The sequence below is a fragment of the Aquila chrysaetos genome, chromosome 11, assembly GCF_900496995.4.
Source record: "Aquila chrysaetos chrysaetos chromosome 11, bAquChr1.4, whole genome shotgun sequence".
NCBI lineage: Eukaryota > Metazoa > Chordata > Aves > Accipitriformes > Accipitridae > Aquila > Aquila chrysaetos.
Genome location: NC_044014.1, coordinates 6,464,620 through 6,491,297, shown reverse-complemented (window position 1 = coordinate 6,491,297; position 26,678 = coordinate 6,464,620). Strand labels below are relative to the sequence as shown.

Genomic DNA, 26,678 nt, shown 5'->3' with positions numbered 1-26,678 from the left:
ATACACATTTTTCATTGCTCTCTCAAAACAGTATATATGAAAAACTTGCAGTTACTAATACTGGTAGACTCAGGGCTATACCTTTCCAAAATTATTGGAGTAATGTTGCCTATGCAATGCTGAAGCTCTTTTCTGTTTGTAATAATGGCAACAGTTTTACTTATGATGTTTAGAAACCCATAGTCTTAAAAATTATAACACCTATACATGTGACAAAAGCCACCAAAAATCAAATCCAGTGGCACATTTTTACTTTTGTTTACATCTGATGCCTTTGTTTGGAAGTTCTGCATCACAGGTAATAACAATGAGGATACTCACAATCATAATGATTTTCCAAAGAGTGGATTACCCAGAGCGAGATATGTGAAGTCAGATGGAAGTCCTGGTGAGGATCTCCAGCTGCAGGGTTCTCTCCTGCTCAGACCCTCGAGCTTGGGATTTAGTTGCAGACTCCACTGAGGCTTTGTGCAGATTCAAGAGACCCCAGTGCAGAGACTTTGCATTGATCTGAAGGTACTATTTATTGGCAAATAAACCCTCATTTCAGGATGCCACTCTATTGCAGTAATATATTTTTGGACAAGTTTTTATAGGAAGAAGTCACACTAGACCTGCACCTGCTTGTTGGAGGAAGAAGAAAGTCAGAAACAGTTCCATTTAGTTCTAGTGTCTGGAATAACTTGAGTTCTTTTGCAATGCCCAGCTGATGTAAAATCTCGGCCCTTCCTTTGTTTAGAATTAACCGTGGGAAGTTACATCACAATTTCATGTAGTGTTTGTGGATCTCATCTTTCCTTGTCGATCCTGTCTGTGGGGATCTCAGTATCTTATATTCCTGTGTGACACCTGACAGGCGCACTGAAAGAACTTGCCTGAAAACTTATTTCATTTAAACTCTTGCTGCACGATGTAGACAGTGATGTTACCGTACATAGCAAATTGGGGACTAGTCCTAGCACTGTGGCTTTGGCAGCTGGGCAATGATACAATCTCTCCCTTTCCACTGGTAGTGGCTAGACCACAGAAGATGCCAGATGAGGACAATATTTCTGGAGTCTGTTTGGTTTTATTATTAGGTGTTTTCTACCCATATAAGTAATACTTTATGAATGAGCTATCTGAGCAAATACTACAGCAAGGCCTGATCCAGTCGCAATGCAGATTCAGGTTAGGACTGCTGGCAAGAATTTGGTATAATTCGGTTCTATCTCATCACCCAGTGCGCGTGTAGCCCCAGGCGGCCTTTGATCCCCTGATTTTAGGTAAATCCTTCCCTGAACAAGGGTGTTTACACCACATGCACACCTGGATTTAACTTAGATCTTGACCTGCTTTTCTGGGAAGAAGTATGCAAAAAGTGTGTATTGAATTATTTCACTTTGTTTATAGGCTGCTGGACCTAGAGAAGCAAACAAATAAAGATGAAGATAAATCTGAAAAGAATTTTGAAGTTAAATCCTTTGCAATATTTAATCAATATTTAACTCACTTTATTACCAAGTTTTCAAAATTGTCACTGGACTGGTTTTTGCTTTTTTTTTTTTAACTGAAAAACCCACGTGATTTTCAGTGCATAAAATACTTCTGCTGAAAACTGGTTTAATTAACATTTCAGTATTAAGGAAAATTTTAGTTTTGACATAAAAAGGCTCTGGTTTTGCTAGTAAGAAATTGCAAATCTTTCTTCTTGCTTCATCTGCAAGTACATTTCAACCTTTATAATGGCATTTTTTAATGATTATGACAAAACATCTCTGATTTATTAGGAAACACTGGTGAAGTTGACAATATAATTCTTAAAAAAGCTATATATGTATGCCACCTATTTCCACTAATGGCACTTCTTTTTTGAGCTGTTAATAGATATTTCTACCTAAATAAATTCTTTTTTGAAAATTGATTCAAAACATTTTGGGTTTAATGAACTCCTTCTGAATTCAAATCAAGGTCCAAAAGATTCATCATAAAATGCCTCAGGCCACAGTTTTAAGCCAGTCTGCAGTGGGAGTGTTTTGTAGAAATCCCTGGAAATGCATTGCACATACCCAATTAAATTAATGCTCTCAAATGTCAGGTTCGCTGAGAACCTGTAGGTTTTTGGACATTTCTAACTCAAATTGTTGGTTTGGATTCTGGGAAAAAAAGTAAGTTTTATTCTGGTAACAGAATTTTCCTTAAAGATGGAAACCTCTACTTTTTGATCAGCTTAGCTCCTACTGTTGAACTGATGCTCCAGTAGAATTCCTTTTGATAGTTTAGACTAAATTAATAAGCAAGCACAAAACCAAGAGAGTAATGAGTTTTGCAGTTTTTCTGGCTGTGAAAATAGCAATACACTAACACTAGAAACAGACAGACATAGAAAAACTGTACTTTGCAAGATGAAAAATGAAATCAGATGACTAACTCAGAGAAAAGGAAAACCAAAATCATGTTATTTTATTTTTTCTAACATTTATAATTGATTTAGTATTTTGTTCTATGTAATTGCAGTTCATTCATTTGGGATTAAAACCAGTATTATCCCATTGTAGTGCTCTTGGCGTCCAATTCTAATATATTAACATCAGGATAAAATCGTGAGTATAGATTTTGCCAAGAACAGGAGAGTAAGGACAGTCCCTGGGAAAAAAAGAGATGAGGTATAGCCGCAGGCAAGAGGACTCAAGGGACTGAACAGGGTATTTGCATTATTTCTGTTTCTGTTGCTCCCATCCTTGTATTTTGCTTTGTCCTTAATCATGCTTTGCCTTTACTTAATTGCTTTCTGTGATGAATATAAATTCAATCACCTCTTAACAGAGTCTTCCTGGTCCAAAGCCAGAGATGTCTGTAAATGGGTGTAAACTGTGCATTGCTAAGTAAAAGCTGAAAAAACTGAGGTGACCCGAGAGAGATGCAAATCACTCTCAGATTAAACTGTACTTCTCAGAATTTTCAGAGCAAGGAAGACATCCAAATTTGTCTCTAGTTGTGGAACTGGGATTTTTTGCACGTTTTGGGTATCTGTATTCCCCACTGGATTTTGAAATGTCAGAGCATACTCTGGAGAAGTGCTGTGAAAATTCCCTTTCCACAATCCTTTTCAAATTTCAGAAGACATTTATGACCCAGTGTGGCATGAAGTTTCACTTTGTGCTGGATGAATAAATTAGCAGGAAATTAGGGAGGCTTCTACTGGTAACCAGACAGACAGGAAAATTCTTTCTGAAGATTTCCAACCAGTCTGAAGGCAGCAGCTAGAAAGGACGCTTGGGTCCTTTAAGGTTGTGGAAAAGCAGATGGTGAAACAAAGAGGCCCAGGTGATAGGAATCAGAACAGGAGCTTGAGACTTGGCTAAAAGACTTAATAGGTCTCCAGTGGAAGATGAGAAAAAGACCAGGGTGGAGTGGAGGAATTAATTATAGATATCTCTTTTGAGATTAAGGTACTACTTTTTTGTTATGAGCAACATGGTAGCATCTTTTTGGCTATAATTGGGTCGGGTTGTCTCATTCATTTGTCTAGTGGAGTAAAAAAAGCATTTTGAAATAGATGCTTGATTTGCTGAGGCTCATACTTACTCACAGAGACAAATGAGTAGACAGCATGTACGGCTTAATTGCCAGTTACAGCATGTGGGCTGACCATGTCTCTCCCTGTGTGTGACTGTAATGGGTAGAAAGGTTGTCACTGATACTTGGTTGAAAAGGTAGGAAGGGGTATATCTGAAGAGAAGGTACATCACAAGGGGGATGGAGAACGATAGGGTAGGAGACAGGAAAAGGTACTGGATCCTGTTGCACTTCTTAGGAAAGGCAGTAAGATCCTGCTTGAGGATGGGGAAAGCTGAGGGAGAGATGACATGCTCAGATGTGTCAAAGAAGAGCTGAGGACTGATGGCCTAGTTAGGGTGGTTTGTAGGGTTGATGTGAGCCTATCTGTAGGATGCAAATTCCAGTAATTTTCTAGCATTCCTCTTCCAGATGTGTGCAGCATCTGGGAAAGAAGGGAAGTGAATGATAAGACCTAGAGAGATAACTGGTGGCATGAGAGTAAAGGATCAGAACATGGGAAGAAAGTGCAGAACTGATGTCCTGAAAAGCTGGAGGCAAGGGCTGATGAAAGCCCTGAGTCCTAGGGTTCCTGGGATCCCTGGGCAATGGCTGGAAGTGCTTAACAGAAAGGTAAGAGCCAACAATTTGAATGGGGAGCTGTCAAGACCTAGCTAGCTGGTACAGACCATAACCAAGGGAACATCATTGCCTTTAGTCTCTCTCTCTCTTAAGTGAACACTTAAGTAATTTTTTCCTGTGTAGTTTACTCATTAAGTAGTGTAAAGGGACATTGGACCCTTTGCTTATGTGGCATATTTGTTAAAACACTTCTCTGAGGTGTGAGAGAAGGTCTTCCTCTAATACAAGTGAAAATAAGGTTCAAATCACATTCCTTACCTTCCAGGAAAGTGCTCTCAGAGGACGATAGGTAATCTTTGCAGAGGGCTTAATCTGCCATAGCTGTAGGGTTTTGTAAAATTAATTAAGTACTCGGTGGTTTGGAATGAAATAAAGATATCTACAATTGAGTTTACAGCCTACGGGTTGGAGTGCTCTCAGGGCATGGCACAGATTTGAGTCTGAGATGCATCTCAGAGATGCAGGGAATATTGAATCAGATATGCTATGGAATAGCTCCAGCAGAAAAGACTAGGATAAACCTAAGTCACTCTACTCTTTAACCCACAATTTCCTGATGTCAGAGAGTTTGGGTCAGGTGAGGTAGAAGAGAAAACATGAGCCAAACGATACTATTAATTTATTGTTGAAGCAGCTGCAAAGACAGTCTTTGAAAATCCTAGCAGGTACTACCTGTATACTCGCTGCTGTACTGTGCATGTATTATATGCCACCAGCCACCAACGCTCAGGTTTGCCTGTGGAGCTGGATTTTTTACAAAGCCTAGAGTTAGTAGGCTAAGGAGCTACTATCTTTTTTATAGGGCTCTTAATCTGATGAATTAACCTCAAGGCAAACTGTAATAATGTTCTCAGTCCAGTTTCCAATGATAGGATATTTGACATTACAGAAAGGGAAACAAATAAATGGCAATTTTGATGGCTGCTTCATAAGAAATGTGAGGGCTGACCACCCCCTGCCTCCTCCCTCATTTTTAGAGTCACACCAGATCGTATAGGTCAGAGAGCAAAGACCGTTCATTTGAGAACAGCAAAATTTAGTGATCCAGTCTGTATCATGGCCAAATGGCGACCTGAGGGATGCTAGTCTTATGTATTCCTCAGGACTCTCACGACATTGACCAAGAGGACTCTTCATCAGTCCAGGAGAAAGAAGTTCAGGAGGTCAGATTTGCTTTCTGTTGAGGGTTGGTTTTTTATCCCTTTTTTATAGTTTGAATTCCTCTGGGCAGCAATGATCTCTTTCTTAAAGCAAAAGGGTTTTACTTCTAATGCTTGTTGTCTCCCTACGCAGCCATATAGATTTCAGGAATTTCTGTCCTGATGTACCCTCCGAAACTGGATTTGCTCATCAAGGGGGAACAGACCCCCTTTCCAAGGGGTTATGTTCAAAGGGAAGACACAGAAAAGAAAGATAAAGAAAGAACTGATAGTTCCATAGACTGGAAATTTGTGCCAACTTAAGAAAAATACTGCAGTCTCCCTCATATACCACGAAAATAGTCAATCAGCCAGCTAAAGGGGCATATTAGCTGTTCCAGATACTAGAAAATGTATACATTGACTCTGCCTATGTAATCGAGTATATACTGTCCTTATGATGGACGGAATAGAGTTAAGCGTTGTTATTGTAAGTGGTTGAATCTGTATGGATTATTATTCACTAGCAGTAATATCACAATGTTCAGAGAAAACAAATCCATCGCGGAATTGATGCATTTCCTTGCAATTTCTCCTACTTAAAATTACTGGACACACACTAAGTAGTCTCCAAGTTAGGCTAGTTTATCTGTTTCAGCAGTTTTAAAAAAATGTCAGATAATGAGCCACTGATCAGATTCAAACCAGCCCCAGAACTGAAGGCACCTAAGAGCTATTTTAGAAAGCGGAGTTAGAAACGTAATTACAAGAGAGACTAATGAAGGGCACCTCCTCAATTTCCCTGTGGCTTTTGCTAAGAAATTAAATCAAGTTTGTACTGGATAAGCATGACTGAACTGTTAGAAATGAGGGAAAGGAAAGATTAAGGTTTTATCTTCTAAACAATAAATACATAATGAACAGAAAATAAAAAAGAAAGCCATTATAATGACAAGAAAAGAGAAATTTAATGGATTGTATAAGATCCAGCAGTTAGAGTTGGTACTAGAAAGAGTCAGTCAAGAGTTTATTTTGGAGGAATAACTCCCAAATATTAGAACTTGTGTGGGAATAGGTTTCCCTGATATTTCAAGAGTAGTAATGTTGAAGCTGTTTCTTGGGCAACCATCTGCCAGAAGAGGAAGATGAGATGTCTCTATGGATAGGTAGGAGACGCAATACAAAAGCTGTGAAAATCAAAATAAATCTTTCCATTGGTGCCATTAGGCTCTGCACGAGGCTTTAGCAAAACAGATCCCCTCTGATTTTGGGATGAATTTCATGTGAAATCTCACCTCAGATTTCTGGAAGCCACACGAGAAGAGAACTGTAAAGCCGAATGTAGCTGGTGGAATAGCAATAATATGTTTTGCACAGCTGGGAGAGCAGCAGTGATTTAAAATGCTAAACACCACCAACCTTCATGTTCCAGAATTGTCCTGCTTGCACAAGGACTGAAGAGGAGGCTAAGAGCTAAAAAGATAATACAGATATTCTGCCCATAAAGAAAAAAAAAAAAGCTTCAGTGAAGCAGAAACTGATTTTTGGAGAGTAAACAACTGAGATGACCTCAACTAATTATTTCAGCTTACCACAGCTGCTTGGAGTAATATCAAAGCATTTAACATGAGGATGCAAACAGCTTCTGCCTTAATCAGGTTCTCTCTATTACCTTGTTGACTTAACAAAGCAGGACATGAGCCAAACTGATAGGGGTGTAGCTGAAGGTTTTACAGCTACTAGCTAATCAATCTTTCCTGTATATAGTTTGGTAGGACTTTACATATTATCTGCAAGTTCTGCTAAAGAATGAATTTCATTGCACAATAAAATGTTCATATTGGCTTGATCTTGCAATATCCTTGCTGAATTTAATTTTTTTTAATTTACTCATTGAAAAAAACAGTTCAACATTTTGAAAATGCATTCATTTTCCCAAAGGCAAAAGCTGAACAGCATAGCCAAGAAGTTTATATCCTGAGGGATATTTGTTCCTTGGTTTTGATGAGTAATTGATCACCTATATCCCATGTTATTCCTTCTGATGTCTAACCAGGTAACTGGAACCTTTTAAGTTATAAACATGAGAATGGAAAACAATAAGTAGTTAATTCTCCTGTCTGCTTCTGAAATTTAAATTCACATAAAAATATGGGTGTTCTTATCAATGTTTATTCCCAAACTGTTTTTTATAAAAAATACAAAGAAGCATGCAGATGTTTGAGCAAAGGAATGGAATGTCAGTCTCACGGACATTTTTTTAGCATCATTTCAGATGACCTTTTTTCCTGCAGTCTCAATCTCTCTCACTCTCTGTTCTGTTTTCCTTAGCTTAATCAATTTACTTTCCAAATACAATGATTGTTAGCACTCAGGTTACCTCTGTTTCTGGAATAGAAAGAGAAATCAGCAATCAGTTTGTGGAACTTTTCCAAATATGCCTAGAGGGACCTCTTTAAAAGTGTATGAATCTCTGGCAAACAACATGTTGTTGCATTAATTAATGCTACAGACACTTGCTACACAAAATCAGAGGGAAGAAATGTCATAGTTGTAGCAGATATCTTTTTTTAACAGACTGGGTCCCTATTTATATTATGGGCTGCTGGAACTCCCCAGACTTCAACTACTAAAGCCATTTTCCTGTTACATCCTTTACTTAATTTAGTAGTCTTAGAATAAATTACCTTCTTCCTACAGAGCTTTTACATCACTCTTATAATGGCATTGCTACAACTAACTCCCTTTTCTTCTCTCTTGTGGGCAATTTTTAATTTTATTATTATTTTTTTTTTCTTCCTGAAAGCTTAAAGTTTTCTCTCTCTAGCTACTGCCCAATTCCTGTTTTGGAATATGTTCTCTGTCTTCAGTAACAAGCTTATGAATATTAATACTCCTGCATTTATCACAAGTTATGGAAGAAAAGCCCTTAATCAAAGACACTTGGGCGTGTATGTGAAGGTTACCTAGTACATTATGATAGATGACCCTCCATAGATTCCATAGCTCACCTATTTTACCGATTTCACATCATGATAAGCCTGCCCATCTTATAAAGATATGAATAATTTAACCTGCTCCATTACAGTTAATATCTCTCTGAGAGATGTGTCCGTTGGGGAAAAATGATACACTTATGAACTTTTTGAAACAATAAAATTGATCAATTTTTGAGCCAGTTTTTCCTGTGAAGCTAATTCCTGAGTAATTTATTTTCAGTGATTAAATCTGCTGTCTGAAAGTAGGAGTTAGCAGATCTACATGAGGAAAGCACAATCAGCTGCATTTGCAGATGGAGCCCAAACTCTCTGTAGAATCTAATGGAATTTGCATTGAATGAGATAAATGGTCTATGTGTTTGTGTTTACTTACAGAAAAACAGGGAATTGGTCTAATACTTGGAGTTCTTTGCATTGATTATCGTGTTCTGGTGTTTCGCAGAATGCAGCCTGTCATAATTGCAAGAACATGATACTCAGTGAAATTACAATTGTATTGATTTTACTAGTTCAGCTGGAGAAGGAAGGATGCTACTCTTTCTGGGATGAAAAGAGAAAGTGTAGCATTTTTACTGTGAAAAGCAATTATACTAGGCATCAGCTTAGAGTCACTCTGTAGCTAACGTTTGTCCAGTGCTCCGTAACTGACTTGGTCAGAATTTCTAAGTTAAGACTAAACGTCTTAGAGTCTACTGAGGAGGAAAGGCAGATGAAAGAAATAGCTGCAGCAATATACACATATGAAAATAGCGTGCCTGTAATTAGAAACACTACCTCTGGAATGATTCCTGAATCTGATCACAAAGGATGGACAGATCCTTTTGGACAAGAAGAAAAGGCACAGACACAGAAATGGAAATCACTGAATAACTCTTGGGCAGTAGAGAAAGATTATCCAGACATACTTTGAAAGGAAGGGAATCTTCTCAGGACAGTAGCTCCTATGACATTGCTCTGCATGGATGTCTTCAAATTGCATTCTGCCAGTCCCTGGCTGTCAGTGCAACCTTTCAGAAAGGACAGTTGTCTGCTAGTTTTAGGGCAAATTTTTAAACTTATTTTAACTTGTAATTGCAGAAAAAAAATCCACATTGGTTCCTGACCAGATCTAAGATGAAAAATAGATATGATTTAAAGCTATTTTTGCATCTTGCTAGCTTGTCTGAATGTAAGTTGTAAATCATGACAGCATAGGACAGCACCTTGATTTCTACTAATGAAGTTCTCCTTTACTGACATAACCCTGAATAAGCCATTAAGGAAGTAAAAGTCCTTAAGCTGACAGCATTTACACATGCAGTGGCTCCTTGGGTGCTCAGCCTGTGCTTTAGCTTGTTCGCAATGCCCTTGGTGGACTGCATGTTGAGCAGCAGTAATGTGTATTTCAGGAGGCACTCTACAAACAACAGTCTCATTATTATAGGGTAGAAACATCAAATGTTACACAACTTCAATATTTATACGCTGTTTTAAGGAGGCCCATTTGCTTCTAGATACCTTTTCTCAGGAAAGTGTATTTCTGTAGGGAAGCATAATCAGCCTTCTTTCATCAAAGATGGATACAGGAACCCCAGAATACGTACTGGGAGATGGGAGCTGAGGTTACACATACACTGCCTTGACACTTCAATCCCAGGCTCTCTACAGCAGAAGGACAGGCGAGCCTTCACTAAAATGGTATTCAGATTTTTGCAAAATTAAGCAAATAATGTGAGGTATTTCCGTCACAGACTTTTTGGCCTTGATTTGAATTCAAGCAAGGGCTTAGGATGACGCCCCCTGAATTTACAAGCTATTCCTCTGTTTCTTCTTGTTAGCCTAAGAAAATGCTATAAAATGGAAACTGAAAGCTAAAATATCATTCAGCCCATACACCTAATTTTTACACTGAAGATTTATGAGAGAGGTTAACTACATAATTATCCTTTTTAAGGGTATTGCTGGGTTTCTGAATTAAGACTGATGGCATAGATGAACAAGTAAAGGTCATTCTTTGATGCATTAGTTCTTTGTTGATGGACAATTTAACACACAAATACTTTGTATTTAGCACGAAACCTCTTTCATGAAAATCACCTCCCACTGCCGGTGTTTGTAAATATTAATTCACAAAAATGCATCTACTTTGTGTAGCTCCTGATAGCTTCTGTGGTGGAACTGACAGGTTCGAACTGACAGTTGAAAAGAGAGAAGTAAAAAAAAAAAAAAGTTTACTCCAAGGTGTCAAAGGCATTAAGATACATATTTAAATATGGAATTCTACTGAATTGCAGAGCACAAGGATCAAGTTGAAGACACTGAGATAGATGAAGATGGAACAGTTAGCATTACATTCAGATCTTAAAGTTCACACTGTAGGTGGGAATCCTCCCAAAAGGGCTATGACAAAACAAAACTGCACACAAGAAATTAAGGTTAGAATCATCAAATCAAAACAAACAAACAAAACCCCCCAAACCCAAAAGCAAACAATGGTTAGACAGTTCCTGAAGAAAAGCAGGGTCGACATGCCAAATAGTGCACAGAACTTTGAAATGACAAAGTACAAGAACTGGTGAAGGGATACATCTAGAGATACCAACAGATTAATGGAAACTGAGATAGGAAGAAGCATATGTACATAAGCAGGAAATCAAGAGGGACTTTTGAATAGTTGATCTGTTCTGTGAGAAGCTAAGTCAAAATGTTCCTAGCAAATCAATAAATACTGAGCCAGATGGAATTCAAAGGGGGAAAGGTACTAGGAAAGATGAACTGCAGAGCTGAAGGCATTGCCAGGGAGGTCTGAGGAAACAACTGAACTGATAAATAGAACCAGCTCTACTTTTGAGTATAGTACACAATTCCTAGCAAAGCTATGGTTCCTGCAGACCTGAGGTCGGGGATTACCAGTCCACAGGAATTCACAAATTGTGTTGGTGAAGGATCAGCACAAGGAAATTCTGAGCCTCGATAAAACATTGTCTTAGAGGCAAACTATTCCCCTAATTCCCATGAAAAAGGACAAGAATTTGCATTTATCCTCCTAGCACCATGCTAAAAAGCTGATGTGCTTATCAGTATACTGGCCCCTTCTTTCCTACCTGCTTTGGTTATTCTATCACCCTCTTTATATGTAGACCTGAAACTGCGTATGTTGTGAAGGGGCAGAGGTCTCGTTTCCTCTACACATGAATATAATACATCACTTGTCTGTCCATTGGAGTCCAACAAACTTGATCTTGAATTCCAGCCATTCAGTTCGTCCAAGCAGCAAATAATTCAAATGAACAATCTTTACTGAAATACTCCTTGTAAAACAAGGTAACTTACTGTATATCACAGAGATAGTAGAATCTCTTGAATTGCTGTCTTCTCTTAGGTGCTTTGCCTTTATACTGCAAAAATCAAACATGCAAATCTGATTTCAGTGGTTAAGTGATCTGCCCACTCTGCTTAGCTAGTATAAAGTCCCAGATTCCTGCCACTTCTCAAAAGAATCTGCAGCTTAGAACCAGATGCTATAAAACATTTACCTTGATTCAGGGAGATCTATATCCACTGTACTAGCGCATGTTAACAAGAAAATCTTTACAGAGCTGGATCATTAATTTCAACAAAAGAGAAAATATATTAGAAGGTATAGATGGATCTTTCAAAATGGGAACAGGCAAATAACAGTACAATTATCAGAGGTCACGTATTTCAAGGACCTGGCTAAACTCTAAACATAATGCTGGGATTCTTTGTCTGCCTCTGTTAAAACAGTACAATGAGTTCCCATCTGAAGACATGAAAAGGGTTTTATTTAATCTACCTTCTTAAAAATCTTTTCTGTTGGTGCTGTACACGTTGTAGTGTGGCAATACAGAAAAGCTATAGCCAGATTTGTTGCAGTCTGCTTTTGATTGGGTTTCAATACTAAAAACTTGTGCTTTCTTATTTTGGGTCTCATTTCTTACTTTTTACAGTCTGATCACTTGACAAGGATTACAAGAGACTAAATCTATATTCTAAAAGTGTATTAATTTGTGTATACAATAATAAGGCTTTGAATATATACTAATTTATAATAATTTATTAAACTGTACAGTTTGTTAATAAATAAAATTCCAGTTACTTTATTTGTATTAAATTATATGTGGTTCTACTCTTATGTGTTACGTTAGCTCCACATAGAGAATATTCTCCTGGAATTTAACCAGTGGACTTACTTTGGCTATGGGATTCGCTTTCCATTTCAGTATTACTATAAAGCACCTTTTATATCTCATTGTCAAAATGGTATATACACACTTTTATGTTTTCTTCGTAATTAGTTTTGTTTATTACAGAGGTAACTGCCTAGATTTGAAGAGCATTGAATTCCAGTAACTCAAAAAGTAATTACATTTTTGTGGGACCAAAACAGGGTAGTGGCATTACTGAGGGCTAAGTTGGCTACATAAATTTATCTACTTTCATTTGAGCAACAGAAAAGTGGACCAGCCTAGAACACCATGGTGTTGAATTGATTTTTTTTTTTAAGATTTACCATTACACCACAGAAAGCAAGTTAATAACTTTATCATTTTATAATTTAGATACTTAAGAAAAGACAGAAGACAAAACCAAAGCTAGCTTGTTATTAAAAACAGGGTGGGGAAAGCATTTTGTGCTTACATTAGCTAAATTACAAAGAAAAGTTACTTTAAACATTTTCTTTGGCAGTAGAAAAGTGATATTTCACAGCTGTTTTCCGAGCACAGAAATCTTGAGCATGCTGGAGCAACTATTGTATTTTTCTTTATCCACAGCACAGTTAAGGCTGGGAGGCAAAGATTTTACTTGAAATATTATTTGTACTTTTTCACTGCACTTCAGGAAATTATATTGGTCCTTGCATTTATTTATTTTGATCATCCTACAGGGAGTCTACACAGTCATTGCGCAAACACAATCAGCCAGTATGTCCATCAAACATTACTCATTTTCATAAGATTTTTTTAACAGTAATCAAGCTACATAAAAAGTGCAATGCTTCCTGAATTGGAATATGCAGCTGTATGTTTTATAGCTGGCTCTGATGTGAGGTGATACAGGGCACACTATCTTACCACTTCTTTAATGAAAGATGTAATGATTGAATCTCTGTGTTAAAATCTCTTGTTCTTTAGAAATTATTTAGTTGAAATTTTCTGTGGATATGAACTTGCTATGTATTATGCACAATATTTCAAAGCTTTAGTATTCAGAATAAAGGAATTTTGGAGAATATCAGGGTGCAGTTTCATAAGTGGGTTCATCATCTCAAGGGGTTATCTAACCTGACCTCCTCCAACTGCAAGTTCCCTCGTGCTTCTTTGAGCAAGCATTAGTATTCATGCAGTTCTGTGTGAATCATCAGACTGAAAATGTAACCTCCAAAAATTAAATGGTTCACTTTGAATAGTGAAATTTACCCTGTGGGCCACATAATACTAGCAATGACTTAAGGGTAGTTATGTGGAAGCAGGATCAAGAGGAAGGATGGGATGGTCCCCTTTGGTAACAGAGCGGGCTTAGATTGGCTTGTTGTTGTCTTCTCAGACAATTTTGGGACAGCCTTTGCACGCTGCTTACTTTAGAAATGTGGACTTGTGGTTCACGGATCTGTGGTGGTCACATCATGTGGCCTTCTTTGGACCTGAGTATGAGAAAGCAATTTAAAAGAATTTCTAGACTTCAAAAGGCAGACCAACCTTAGGGCACCTAGCCCAATCATAGCATCATAAAACCATAGAATGGTTTGGGTTGGAAGGGACCTTTAAATATCATCTAGTCCAACCCCCAGCCATGGGCATGGACATCTTTCACTGGATCAGGTTGCTCAAAGCCCCATCTAACCTGACCTTGACAACCTATGACAAGTATCATTCAAATCTGCGTTCTTGAGAAGTCTCGCCTACCAACCATGGAACAGGAAAACTTCAGCTGGAGTTCTCATGAGAATCCTCACTTTTAAAATAGAGTAAATGAAACCCCTCTGTTAACTCTGATTTAAAATAAGCCTTTCAAATAAAAATGTTTACATTTCTAATGTTGATGGAAACACAGCTACTCTTTCCTGTTTTCAGATTACTACGCTCTATCGTAACTGGATCCAGCCTCTGTTATGTGTCAACCTGAAGTACCTGACTTCCACACCCAAGAGGAAAAACACCTTGTGCCATCTCAGCCCTTTCTGTAACCAGACTGCTGTTCTAAGGAGAGACAATCACAGATTCTAGGAGATGTCGTGCATGGAATAATTTGATCATGGTCTGTTTTTCACCTTCTAGGCAACTGCAGTTACAAAATGTAGTGCACATTCTTGAAAATAGAGGCTATGATGTCATTTGAAGGGAGAAGTCTAATACAAATGTATATTCATAGGTGACATCTTCTTTCCTGCTCTGCTGTACCAGCACATATGGTTCTAAAAATGTGTTTCTTTATCTGCTGATTCAATACCTACATAATTTAGTCCCTTGCAAAATTTCTTTCCTGGGATCCTTGCCAAAAGTTTAAATCCAGAGCAATGGTAGTTTTTCTGAGGATTATATCTCCACAAAGAGCCAAAAATACTGCATTGGGAAGCTGTCACATAGTCATGCTTCTAGAACTGTATATGACAAAGCAAAAAGCTTTAATGTCACTATTAACAAATGTATTATCGTTCAGCCTTATCACCTCCTGACATCCTGTGACTCCCTCTTTCTAACTTCTTTTTATCTTCCCACTATCCTCAGGTAGCTATCACTACAATAGCACTTGCTGCACAACAAAAAAGAATTTAGACTGACTGTCATGGCTCCCTGGCTAATCTTCCATTTCTTTTTACCTTTTAAATGTAAATTATCCAAATGTAATGTTTTTCAAATCTCCTCTCTCTAAAACTTTAGGGATGTTCAAAACCCATCTCTGGTCCTCCAGGAACAATAATGACTCCTCCTACAGCGGAGGATTCCATGGAGCTAATCGGAAGTATCAAAAAAAAGTGAGTTAACATTTGGATTTGTGAAAATAATATTTAGTTGATTGTAATGTAGATTATATGAGTATAATTTCACATGCAAAGAGCAATGAGTCAAGTTACAAAAGAGGTTTGAAAAATAATGAGACTTTGCCTCAACATATATTATTCATTCTGTAGATATTAATACTTGTCTTCAATAATTCATGACCTGCACTCATTTCTGTGGGATCCCAATGTTTTCTGACACAGTCTCACTGCCTGGCAAGGGAGGGATGAACAGAACAGCAGCTTACACGTGGAAGATTACTGATTTTTGTAACACTGCAGACCTAAGCTGCTACTGGGGAAGCCAATACGTGAGGAGCAAGTGCTTCATGAAGAAACCATTTGGAGCCTTTAGACAGTTCAACGTGTAATTCTGGTAACACTATAGAGTTTTTTAACACCAGTTTCTGTAATGATTTATCAGAGCTAAGAAATTATAGTTACGGGTGTACTACAACTACTTTTCTTCAGGTGTATATCCTTAATTGCATTTTTACACAACACATTCTTGTCTTTTGTAAGCAAAGCTTGTTTTTACTAAGTAGCTGTAGCTCAAGCAGCTCCCAAGGGGCAGGGGCTGGCTGCAGCAGGGTCTGGGAGCATTCCCAGCGGGAAGGGGCAGCCCTCTGCTGTGCTGTCCTGGAACCTCCCTCCTGGAAGAGGGGGGGATATGCTTGGGACCCTCTCACGTTTCACCAGGAAATTTTCTCTTTTAATTAAAAGTCAAATACAGAGCATTAGCGTTCGGGAATTAATATTCCAGTATCAAGATAACTTTCTTTTGTCCTGCCCTTGTTCGTGTCCCTCCCTACCCCCTCACTGCACTGTGCTGGACCATCCCACTCTAGGGTAGTCTGTAACCCCTACTTGTGGGTAAGGATGCCTCTGGTGTGAATACAAAAGAATCCAAGCTTCTATGCTAAAAATTTCATTATTTTTAAACCAGTGGCATAATTTTTGAGTAGCTGTGGGACAGGGTGGTGAATTTTAGCATTATTCTTGTGAAAGATGGATATGGTTCATTCTACCCATTCATCTTTTTGAACGTTGCTGCATTGGCTCATTTTACCCATGTACTTTGATGCTGTCAGGACTAAGGGAAAATTTCTATTCTAGAAAAGCAGAATTGAAGGGAATTAGGTAACTTGTAGGCATTGCCAGGTTGGAATGAAGGGCTTTTCAAGGACCATCAACATATGAATAGGATTACCTTGGATGCACTGGTGACCAGACATATTTTTAGCCTTTGGCAGACAAGAACGGAACCTCTGAAAACAGCATGACTGCCACTCAGAATGTAAGAATTAATATGTCAGGAAACTAGGGAAACATTTTGAACATTACAGAGGGGGAGTTGACATTTTTGGAGAAGAGGACAAGGAGATAGGCAGTGTCAAAAGCAGAGACATATTTTTAATTTTGTTTTTTCCCTTCTGATTTAAGGATCCTAAAATAACATGTTCCAAACGAGTATTAAATGTCAGGTTGTTTGCAAAATTCTGCCTGGTGCCACTTTTATGTTGTATTGATTTTGAAAGAAAGGGTTCATAAATAGAGGCTTATGTTCATTTGAAGCAAGCTGGGCGTCCTGGTGAGAAACAGAGGCTGTGAACTTAGCAACAAGTTATGAGAAGCAGCAATTGCCTAAGATTTAAAGCTGGAATGGTGCCCCTGCCAGAGGAGGGATTGGCTGATGCCAAAAAGCACAATCTTCAGAAAGAATTTTGGTGCACTCTTAAAATTCTGCCTCCTTTTACAGCAACATTTAATCATTACCATTGACTTGTGAACTAACCTTCGTATGCTTATAGCTAATAATGTCTGGGATCTGCTAAAATCTGTCATACAGCAGAAGTCTCTAGGCTTGACTGCGTTCTTTCTCAAAAGATTGTAAGCCAGCTTGAAATACCTCTTCCAAATGCAATGTCACTCTTAGGGCCAAGCTCATGAGACTAGGTAAGATATAATATCTTGTACATGTAAATAGGTGATTGGAGTTTAATGATCTTATTGTTTAGATGACTTCATTGAATAAAATCCATGCATATTTTTAAGTATGTTTCCCAGTGGGATTATTTTTCAGCCTTACTAAAAAGTGTTGTCAGGACAGCTTAAAACAAAGCAAAAGTGAAATCACAAAAAAAATGACAGAAAGCGTTTTAACCCTCATGAGAACTAAAGTCTTAAAATATCTTAATTAGCTTCTGTTCACCTGCCTTTATTTTTATATTCCTGAATAGCATTATACTCAACCATATCACCCTATATAGGTACCTCACAAAGCAGTTTATCCCATCATAAAATCTGTACCAAAAATAGACAGGATGACCTCCTCTCTGAAGATGCAACTCTCTCTACATTGACTATAAAGGGAGTGTAAATGACCATCTTAAATTACACAATATATGAGATGACAAATTGAGATTATATGAATACCATGTTGAATTCGGATTCTTGGACAAACATTCAGAGCTAGGGTTTTTTCAGCATCCCAATTTCTAGGAAAGTCAACAGGGCTTAAATGAAGAATGCTTTTCAGATTGGCCCTTTTGATACCTGACATCAGTATATCAATCCTTCCCGACTTCTCCTCTGACCTGCCAATATAGATGTAAACTTCCTGGACCAGGACTGCTCCTTATTATATGAACACCATATAAGACAGCAACACTGACTTAATTTTATTCTCTAACAGCTGTTTGTAATAGGATTGATAAATAGTGCTAACAATAGAATGTATTATGTATTTTCATGTTATATTTATTAGCTTATCAGCTGCTGTACAATCTCCAGTCTGCCACAGGATGGAAGTGCAAAAAACTGAAGACTTAAGACTGATTTTACTCTGGACATATGTAGCATAGAAATGGAATAGGTATGTACAAAGATTATTTATAAAGTAGCAAAATATTCTAGGGAAAGAGACTCCACAGAATTTCCTGTGAAATTCATCTCGTAAAATAGCATAAAAGGAAAATCATTTTCTGTTACATTTCAGCTGACTTTTCCACAAAGATCATTGAACTGTGTGTGGGTTAGTGCAGGAGAGGACAAAAAGATAGAAACATTTTAGCAACTGTTAAAGCATTTTAGGTAGGTTGCTTTGTTTACTGGTGCATTTTCGAACATGTTAAAGGTTAGAAACACTAGGGAGAAAACACCTACATAACTTCCCCCCCCCCCCCACTGAGTCCCACGAACACGAAATGAAAGCATTCTTCAATGTATTTTTAAAATATATTCTTATTTGAAAAGTCAAAGGCCTTTTTTTAAATAGTAACATCATCTTAAGAAACTATTTATTGACACAGATCTGAGGGGTCTCAGTAAGGAATTAAGTTATGAATACATGCAAGAGGCTTTACTCTAAGAACACTGACAGCCCTGAGCCAAGATGCACAGAGTAAATATTGAAAATGTGCTTACTATAATCTGTAGCTTCTAATATGGCAAGAAGAAGGCATTTCCTTGGTTTACTCTTCAGCCACACTAGGTATAAATCAGCAGAGTAACATGGCTTGTTTGTGTTCCTTTTTGTAGCAGTGACTGATGTTTTACATTGCACTGATCATTAAGCATAAGGTACCAGAGGTGGATCTCATAAAAAGAAGTAATAAGGATGTACTTTTTGTGTGTGGAACAAACCCAGATAATTTAAAAACCCCATGTGCTGCTTGCACTGCCGTATGCAGTTTCATGACCGAGCAGAAGACACCATTTATAATTGGCATTAGAACTCATTAGAGTAGCATTTGTTCCCATCTTCTTTCAGGGATTTGGACCCTGAATCCCAGGGCTTTAGTTAAATGTCTCTGAGAGATTCCCTCTTGTCTCCTGAGCCACTTCTGACCTGTCACTTTAACCTCTCTGTAGTCAAGTGTGATTTTCCCTTTTGCAAAAGAGATAATCTGGGTAGCTGCTGCATATTTCATTCTCATACAGGTCTCTGACCATCATAGAAAAAAAGATTCCTGGATTTATTTTTTTTTATTACTAGATGACAAAAAATTTTAGCTATGTTCTGTTGCAGCCCACTTCTAATTCTGAGATCTCACATCCTTCAGAAGGCTCCTGACCAATTTGGGCCAGGCTGCTGTCAATAACAGATCACAAAAGTAGACAGATGAGATGCTGAAATCCAGGCCTTATTTAGTTAGGTTTTCATGCTAGAGATTTGTGTTATGTGCTGTTCCTAACTCAGCTTTAGTGTTGGCCCATGTAATCAGTTGCACACAGCATATTCGCTTCCCTTCTGGATTCCAGAACTGATGATTTGCAGCTGACTTGACAGTAATGTGTTGTAGGATCTTCCAGGTCGGTTCCCCTTCATTTGATGGATTCTTGCCAGTGTGTGCTATAAAATCCCATACCGTATGGAAGTTCATCTCAGCCAGAGGTATTTTGTTTGATATGCCTGGGTGTCTTGCTTTTCTTAGATTGTATAGGTCCTGCTCATCTGTAGTTACTAAATTCTAAGTAGAATAGGTATGCATTGATCAACAGGAGATCTAAATAAATCCTTATGAACTTCTTCCTCCTCTTTTGTTACTCAGCTCAGTTTTTGGTGCAGTTACAGTGCTACACAGTAAGCAAGGTGTTTGCATAAGGTTAGATGGAAAATAGGAATTAACCTGTATATAGCCCTGGAACTTATTCCCAATTTCCTGGTGTACTTCTTGGCTCTTCTTCACTAGTAAAGGCATCCTCCTTTCAGAAGTGAACCAGTATAAAAACAGAGCATAGGAAGCACAGATGTAAATGAGGAGAAACATTTCTTTTTTACTGTCTTCAAATAGTCACTCCAGCTGTCTCAAACATATATTTTAGCATTCACACATATGGTCAATAGATAAATACAGGAAAAGGGATTTGGGGAAGTAGAATGTGAATGAACAATAGCTGCCAGCCTGGTGACTGGACAAACAGCTCTGTTGGACTGTCTGTGATATCTCTTTCTGGTACCTTGCACGGTTTTTGTGGAAGAGTGGATTGAGTCAGCAAAGGATGGTGTCATAGCGAAAGGGTCTGAAATGTATCCAAGCCAGCTCCAGTGAATAACCTGCTAGGCACTCCAGTGCAGTGATGAATCGTTTCTGAGGTTTGGGAACCTGAAAGCCTGAATCGATACATAAGCATTAGCTGGTCTCACTATTGCAGCTGGTGTCTGAAGTTGTGTCCTCATTAGTGTATTAGTACCAGCAGTGGGCTCCTTGAGAGACTCTCCAGATCATTTCCACTTACCACATTTTGCTTGATGTCATTGTGTCTCAGAGTACAGAAACCGAGTTTTATTTGGATGACACTAACTGGAAGACCCACCTAATCTGGGAAGTGGAAACTTATCTAATGAGTTTTTTAAATAAAAACTCATCTAAATGAATGCCCTCACGGGGATTCAGTTCAGGGCACCAGCCTAGATACAGCCTGGAGCAACGCCCCAGATACACAAAACAGACACCAAATGCTCAGCACCGTTTCACGCTATAACCCCACTCCTAGTAGGCTGTGCTACCTGTTAGCATATATACATTTGCAACACATACTAGTAAGGATTAGAATATTGCCCTGTTTTCAAAACTTTCTCCCAGGTGTTCCTCATGAAAAAAGCTCCAGAACAGCTAAAAGATAAACACAGATGTTACAGTAAGATTTTGCTCTGCTGGGATCCCCTTTGTTTACCACATAACTTGTTTTCCTTTTTCAGAGGCTCCACTGATATAATCACAGCTGAAAGCACAGCACCTTAGCCCTAAGATTTTCCAACTCTGCGCAATCCTGAAATGAATAACGAGAGTTTTTGAGCTTCTCTTTTTTGCTCAAGAAATGTTATAGGAAATATAAAATCATTTCAGCATCCCATAAAGTGATCCCTACATTTAGATGCACAGTGTTGCTGAGGTAAAGTGTGGCTTGTGCAATTCCATCTCTCTGTGGGACATTATTCCGCTCATTTGATGACAGCCTTCAGAGTTTTTATCACTATGCCACGACTTAAAATCTGCTTGTTGCAGGGGCAGTCTCCCATCTGCTTTGCTATTGGCACGCAAAGTCAACTTACTACAGAAGCAAGGGCTGGGAGATGTTGAAAAAGGAAACAAAAGCTGAATGTTTCACTGTAATGCCCCTTCCATTAGATGTGAGGTCATTTGCTGTGCAAGCAGCTAAACTGTCCCCATTCTCCACATGTATGCCAAGATCTGCCAACTTGGTAAGTGCTGGTATTTCATAGAGAAATCACTGTTTCACTAAAGCTGATCAGACACTCTATGTTTATGCAGAAAACAATTTATTTTCTTCTTTCTTTTTTTTTTTTTTTCCTTTCCCCTGAGAAGCAAAATGTTTCTACTCTTTGGCCTTGCAGGAAAAATAAAAATAGACTTCCCAGAAATTAGATCCTTTCAATGAAGACATTAATTGAATCTAAACCCTGCATTTTCCGGTTTCGATAGAGACTTTCAACCTGCTCATTTAAATTACTTTTTGAAAGAGAGGAATTTAAAACCAAAACATTAATGTTTACTGCAATTATATTTTGAACACCTATAAATGACAACTTCTGCCTTTTGTTTTTACATATCTATAAAATGTACCGTATCTTCCTACCTTTTATTAAAAATGACCCACCTGTGACAAGCCCTAAGATTGCTTAGCATGTGTAAATACCTTGGAAACATGGGGATATTTTTGTTCATGTTTCACAGTTCAAACTTCTGGCTGGAGAAGGTCACCCAGAACTCAGCACCACTTCGGAGTTTTTCGGCTCCCACTAAAGGTAGTTGACTTGCCTGAAGACGCACAGGTTACTGGGGAGAGAACCCAGATCTTTGCGACTTATGGGAGAGAACAAAGTACCCAAGATTTAAATCATAAATTGAAATAACACTGAATATCATTGCTGCCTTTGTCCTAACAATGGCAATACAAAATGCAAGCTTTTGAGAGTAGGTATTACAGCATTTGCTATGGCAGTTATTTTACTACAGATATGTTGCAGGAAATAGATTTAAAATTATGCAGTAAATAACAGCAAATGAAATCATAGATAGCTTTCCCATATGGCATGGCAACATTTGATTCATTCAACAATTTGAGCTATTACTTTCATAATAGGTATATATGCAAAGTAGTGTATATGATACATTCTGTAATATCAAGTATGTTATTTAATATTTTTGCAATTCTTTTTAGGATTACAAGTAATTCTTACAAGGCTAAGAACTCCAGAGGCTGTGGTGCTTTGGTTAGGAACTGGTAGCTTCATCTCAATTTAGACTGTGATGGCTTTGTGTGCCTTTGAAATTGATATTGTCTTCAAAGGAAAAAAAGAGCTTTAAACATGGGGGTTTTGGGGGGTTTTTGTCTCTTTCAGCTTGGAGCTGTTTTGAAACAAACTCAATTTTGAGTAAAGAGAGTATTCTAAATTTTAAAATGTTAATATAAATACTGCACGGTGTCAGCATAAAACAGGTGTCCACTGTGCACAGGACTGTGGTTTTGTTTATGTCTGATCTCTTGAACATCAAAAGTTTCAGACTGTTGTGGAAGGTGTTTTATAAAAGAGAGCTGGATGACTCAATTAAAATTGCAAAGCATAATGGCAATATACAGTTGCATCTCAGGAGCTGAACTTGTCTTTTCTCTCTCTCATTTTTATCTACATGTATCATTATCATATATACAGAGCTACAATTTTTTTGATTGATTTTTGATGCCTCTATTTTTTTCATTTCTTTATTCAAGGCACTTTACATTTCAGAGAGTGAATCAGGCACTTTAAACACCCAGACTGGCTACTCATATGTTTTCTGAGCCTTATTTTCTGTCTCTAGATACAAAGTAAGTTGCTGTAACAGGTTTATTGGCAAGAAGGAAAACTCACGAAGCTTTAGCCTCACTTTTCTATTCTCTTGACAACAATTTAGCATTGCTCTGATTCTGCAGAGAGCTTGAAAGACATGGAAAATCCAAAGGAAGTTGCACCTCTGTGCCACAGTTAAGAAACATGGATTTCTCCCTTACAGAAACTTGTGCTGTGGACTCTTTTCCATCATGTGTCTGATGCAAAGATGTATGCCTGTCTTGTGACCTGCTGTTGGAGGACAAAAGGAGGACTCGGATCCCCCACTGACACCTTTAGAGCTGGAAACCAGTGAACTCTTACTTTCTTTCAAAAACCGTGCTCGGTGTGACTTGTTGAAAGTGCTTTGGTTATAAATTGAAACTGGGCTAATTTGGATTACCGTTGCTACAGCATCTACCTAGACAGCAGGTAGCACAGTCTCAGTTCTTCAAAGACCGAGTGCTCCAGTACAGCACTTTCCCCTCAAATTATCCCTAGTAAACCAAAGTTACAAATTTCTCTTTCTGCCAGGTCTATGAAGCTCATACAGTTGCAGAAAACTATTGTGCCCTCATTCACTGAAAGGCAAATTGTGAGCAAATATCCAGTGTTCATGATTTACAAGTACTTGCAGATGAAAAAATGCGCCTTGTAGAGGTATAAAATGATTGTGTTTGTTCTACAATACTTGCTAACCTTTCCATGACTATCTTTTCCCAGTTTACAGTAAACTGAGATTATGCTTTTTTTATCACTCTAGTCATGTAAATTTAAATTTAAACCTGGTAAATGTAAACCTTCATGCCCTTCTCAAAAAGTCACTAATCAGATTCTCACAATAATTACATTACACAATTGTTGTGTTATAAAAACACAACAATAAATAAGTGGGAACATTGCCAGTACTTCAGAGACCACTGAAGATTCAGTGGTATGCCAATGAATAGCTTGTCAAACTGCAGCTAATGTCTTCTCATTAAAAATAAATATCTATACCCTTACACCACAACAAATATACCATGAAATATTAACTTCATAGTATATCCAGATGCTTCCTTTAAAAGCAAGGAAATAATAAACCCAATGTTTTCTGGGCTAGGATCTAAAGGACCTAGTCCTAAAAGAGGTGATGGGAATTTTCAGCCCAAATCTGTGGGCTGAAAACAGCATTGAAACAAATCGCAACCTGATTCCCTTGTTCAAAAGTGGCCTTCTCCACTACACTGCTAAACCCTTTGTTTGCTACTATAAATCTAAAGAACTTCTTTTGTCACTGCCTCTAGCAGGAACGAGAGACATAGCCTTTCAACTGCTCTTTAGTGTTGCAGAAAATTACAAAGGAGGGCAAGTCATAGTCGCTTCAGAAATAACGAGAAATTGAGGTTATTTTTGGATTATATTGATGTGAGAATGCTTTGATATTTTTCTACCACTCTAAGTCTAAACTTCTCTCAATTCCAGTTCTTGAGCATGAAGAGGATCACTCCTATTAACTATGTTAATACCAGCATTAAAACATCAGCTGGTAATTTATCCCCTTTCTCCAATACCTACACAGCAGTCCAGTAAATATGCTTTGATTATCTGGAACAAGAAAATGGGGCTGGGAAAAGGCATAACTCTTTGAAGAAGGAAAAGAAACCAAAAAGATTGGGGAAGAAGAAGCAGAAAAAAAAGGGAAGAATCAGAAGAGACATGGAAAAAGAGAATCAGAAAATCACAGAGGACTGAAAAGTAAGCATAACTGAACTTGTAATTTGGCTCTAAGAATTCATTCATTCAATTTATTCCTCCCAAGTGTAGGAAACTTGGATGGAATGCCAGTATCCAAAAAACTATGTCCAGATTTCAGGAATGTTGGGCAAAATGGAGATCCACAGTTTTAGAACCACCTAAAAAAAAGTGCTTTTTTCATTATTGTTACTAATGTTAGCCTTCTATTTTGGTATATACAAATAATGAATATTTCATGTCCACTATTTAGAAAATACTCAGTATTTTTTACTAGCAGAAAACAAGACAAGATGGTACAAGTTCTAATAGTCAAGTAGTAAGAAAATTACAAGACTGAAGAAAAAATGAGAAGATTGAGAATCCTGAGAAAAGGAAATTATTTTAAGAATTTTAATAATTAGAAAGCAGTCTGAAATGTTCATGTATTCTTTTTTGCTATATTCAACACAAATCTAGCATAACTGATTACTTACCACATTCACACATTATCATTAACAACACTGGGGACCAGAGAGATGAATTATTCAAGTAAAAATTGCATAAATAGACTCTTGAAGACATTGTTTTTTCATATCTTTCTCTAAAAGTAGCAATTCTCTTATTCTTACTACTCTTTTAAATAAAAAATTTAGTAGGAAAAGGAAAAAAAAATCTCAGAATAATTAGTGAAGTCAACTTAATGGAAGGAAAAAAAAAAAAAAAAAGCTTTACTGCTTACACAGGATTTTTCCAGTGTGCTTAATTAAATGCATTCCTAAAGATTTTAAAGCATTTTAGCTAATGTATATCTTTGCAAATTTACAGTGCCAGCCCAGTGAAAGAGCCTCTAACTTAGCTCTAGTAAGCACCTACTGCTTTCTTGTACCCCACTTCCAATGAAGTTGAGTTAAATATTCCCTCTAGAATAAATTAGAGCACAGAACATGACAAGCCTTCCACTAAAAGCCTTGGAAACTTTAACAGAAAGCCTGTTATATTTGTGGGCTGAATGGCTAACAAAGATGCTCTGTTCTTTTTTATTCGCGGAGACTAAACATTCAGAGTAATATTAGGTTCTTTCCTAAAATCCAACAGTAAGTAGCTAGTCTTTATTACTCCTGTGGTACCACACTGATTATGATAAATACACAAAACCTATTTCAATGAATATGGAATTCTGTAGGAAACCCACAATTTCATTTAGTCTGAATCAACATTCTTTTCAAAACCATGTAATTTGTGGTTGAATCCGCAACAGGATCCTTTTGTGGGTACTTGCACAGCAGAAAGAGATCTTTTTGCCAAAAATAGTTCTACAGTTCAATATTTACACACAGCAGTACTGGTATAGCGTAATGTTAAACAGCTTGCTTTCTACCATCAAACAGTATAAAAACTTATTCTTTAAATTAAAATCTGCCTGCAATTGTAGAATGTAAAATATGTATGAACTGATTTTGCTCTAGTTTGCTTAATTATCATTATTTACAAATCAATACATAAAGTTTCATAATATGTTTTAAAAGTCAAATAAATATTTTAACGTTTGCCTTTGGCTTTCCTAGGGAAAATTGCCCAGCAACAGAATTGCTTATTTCTACTTCTAAGAGGAGACAGAGTTACCTCATAAAATGAAACCTTACATACCCAGAGCGGCCAGCATCCACATTGCTGTAGCCTGGGATGGCACCAAGCTTGGTGGAGCTAATTTAAATCAGCTGCCTATCATTTTACTTCATCGTTATCAACAACTGTTACCATTTTCCACTTACGTATGGCAGTCAATCCTTGGCTTACCTAGAGAAGTG

The 26,678-nt window shown here is 37.6% G+C and overlaps 1 long non-coding RNA gene across 1 annotated transcript; it reads left to right on the top strand.

The window, feature by feature from the left end:
- The first annotated feature begins 258 nt into the window (after positions 1 to 258).
- Positions 259 to 25,573, top strand: LOC115348563. The gene is made up of 5 exons (XR_003925852.2): positions 259 to 516; positions 15,199 to 15,293; positions 22,019 to 22,089; positions 23,339 to 23,586; positions 24,619 to 25,573. It is a non-coding gene; the product is annotated as an uncharacterized LOC115348563 (long non-coding RNA).
- Positions 25,574 to 26,678: the final 1,105 nt, after the last annotated feature.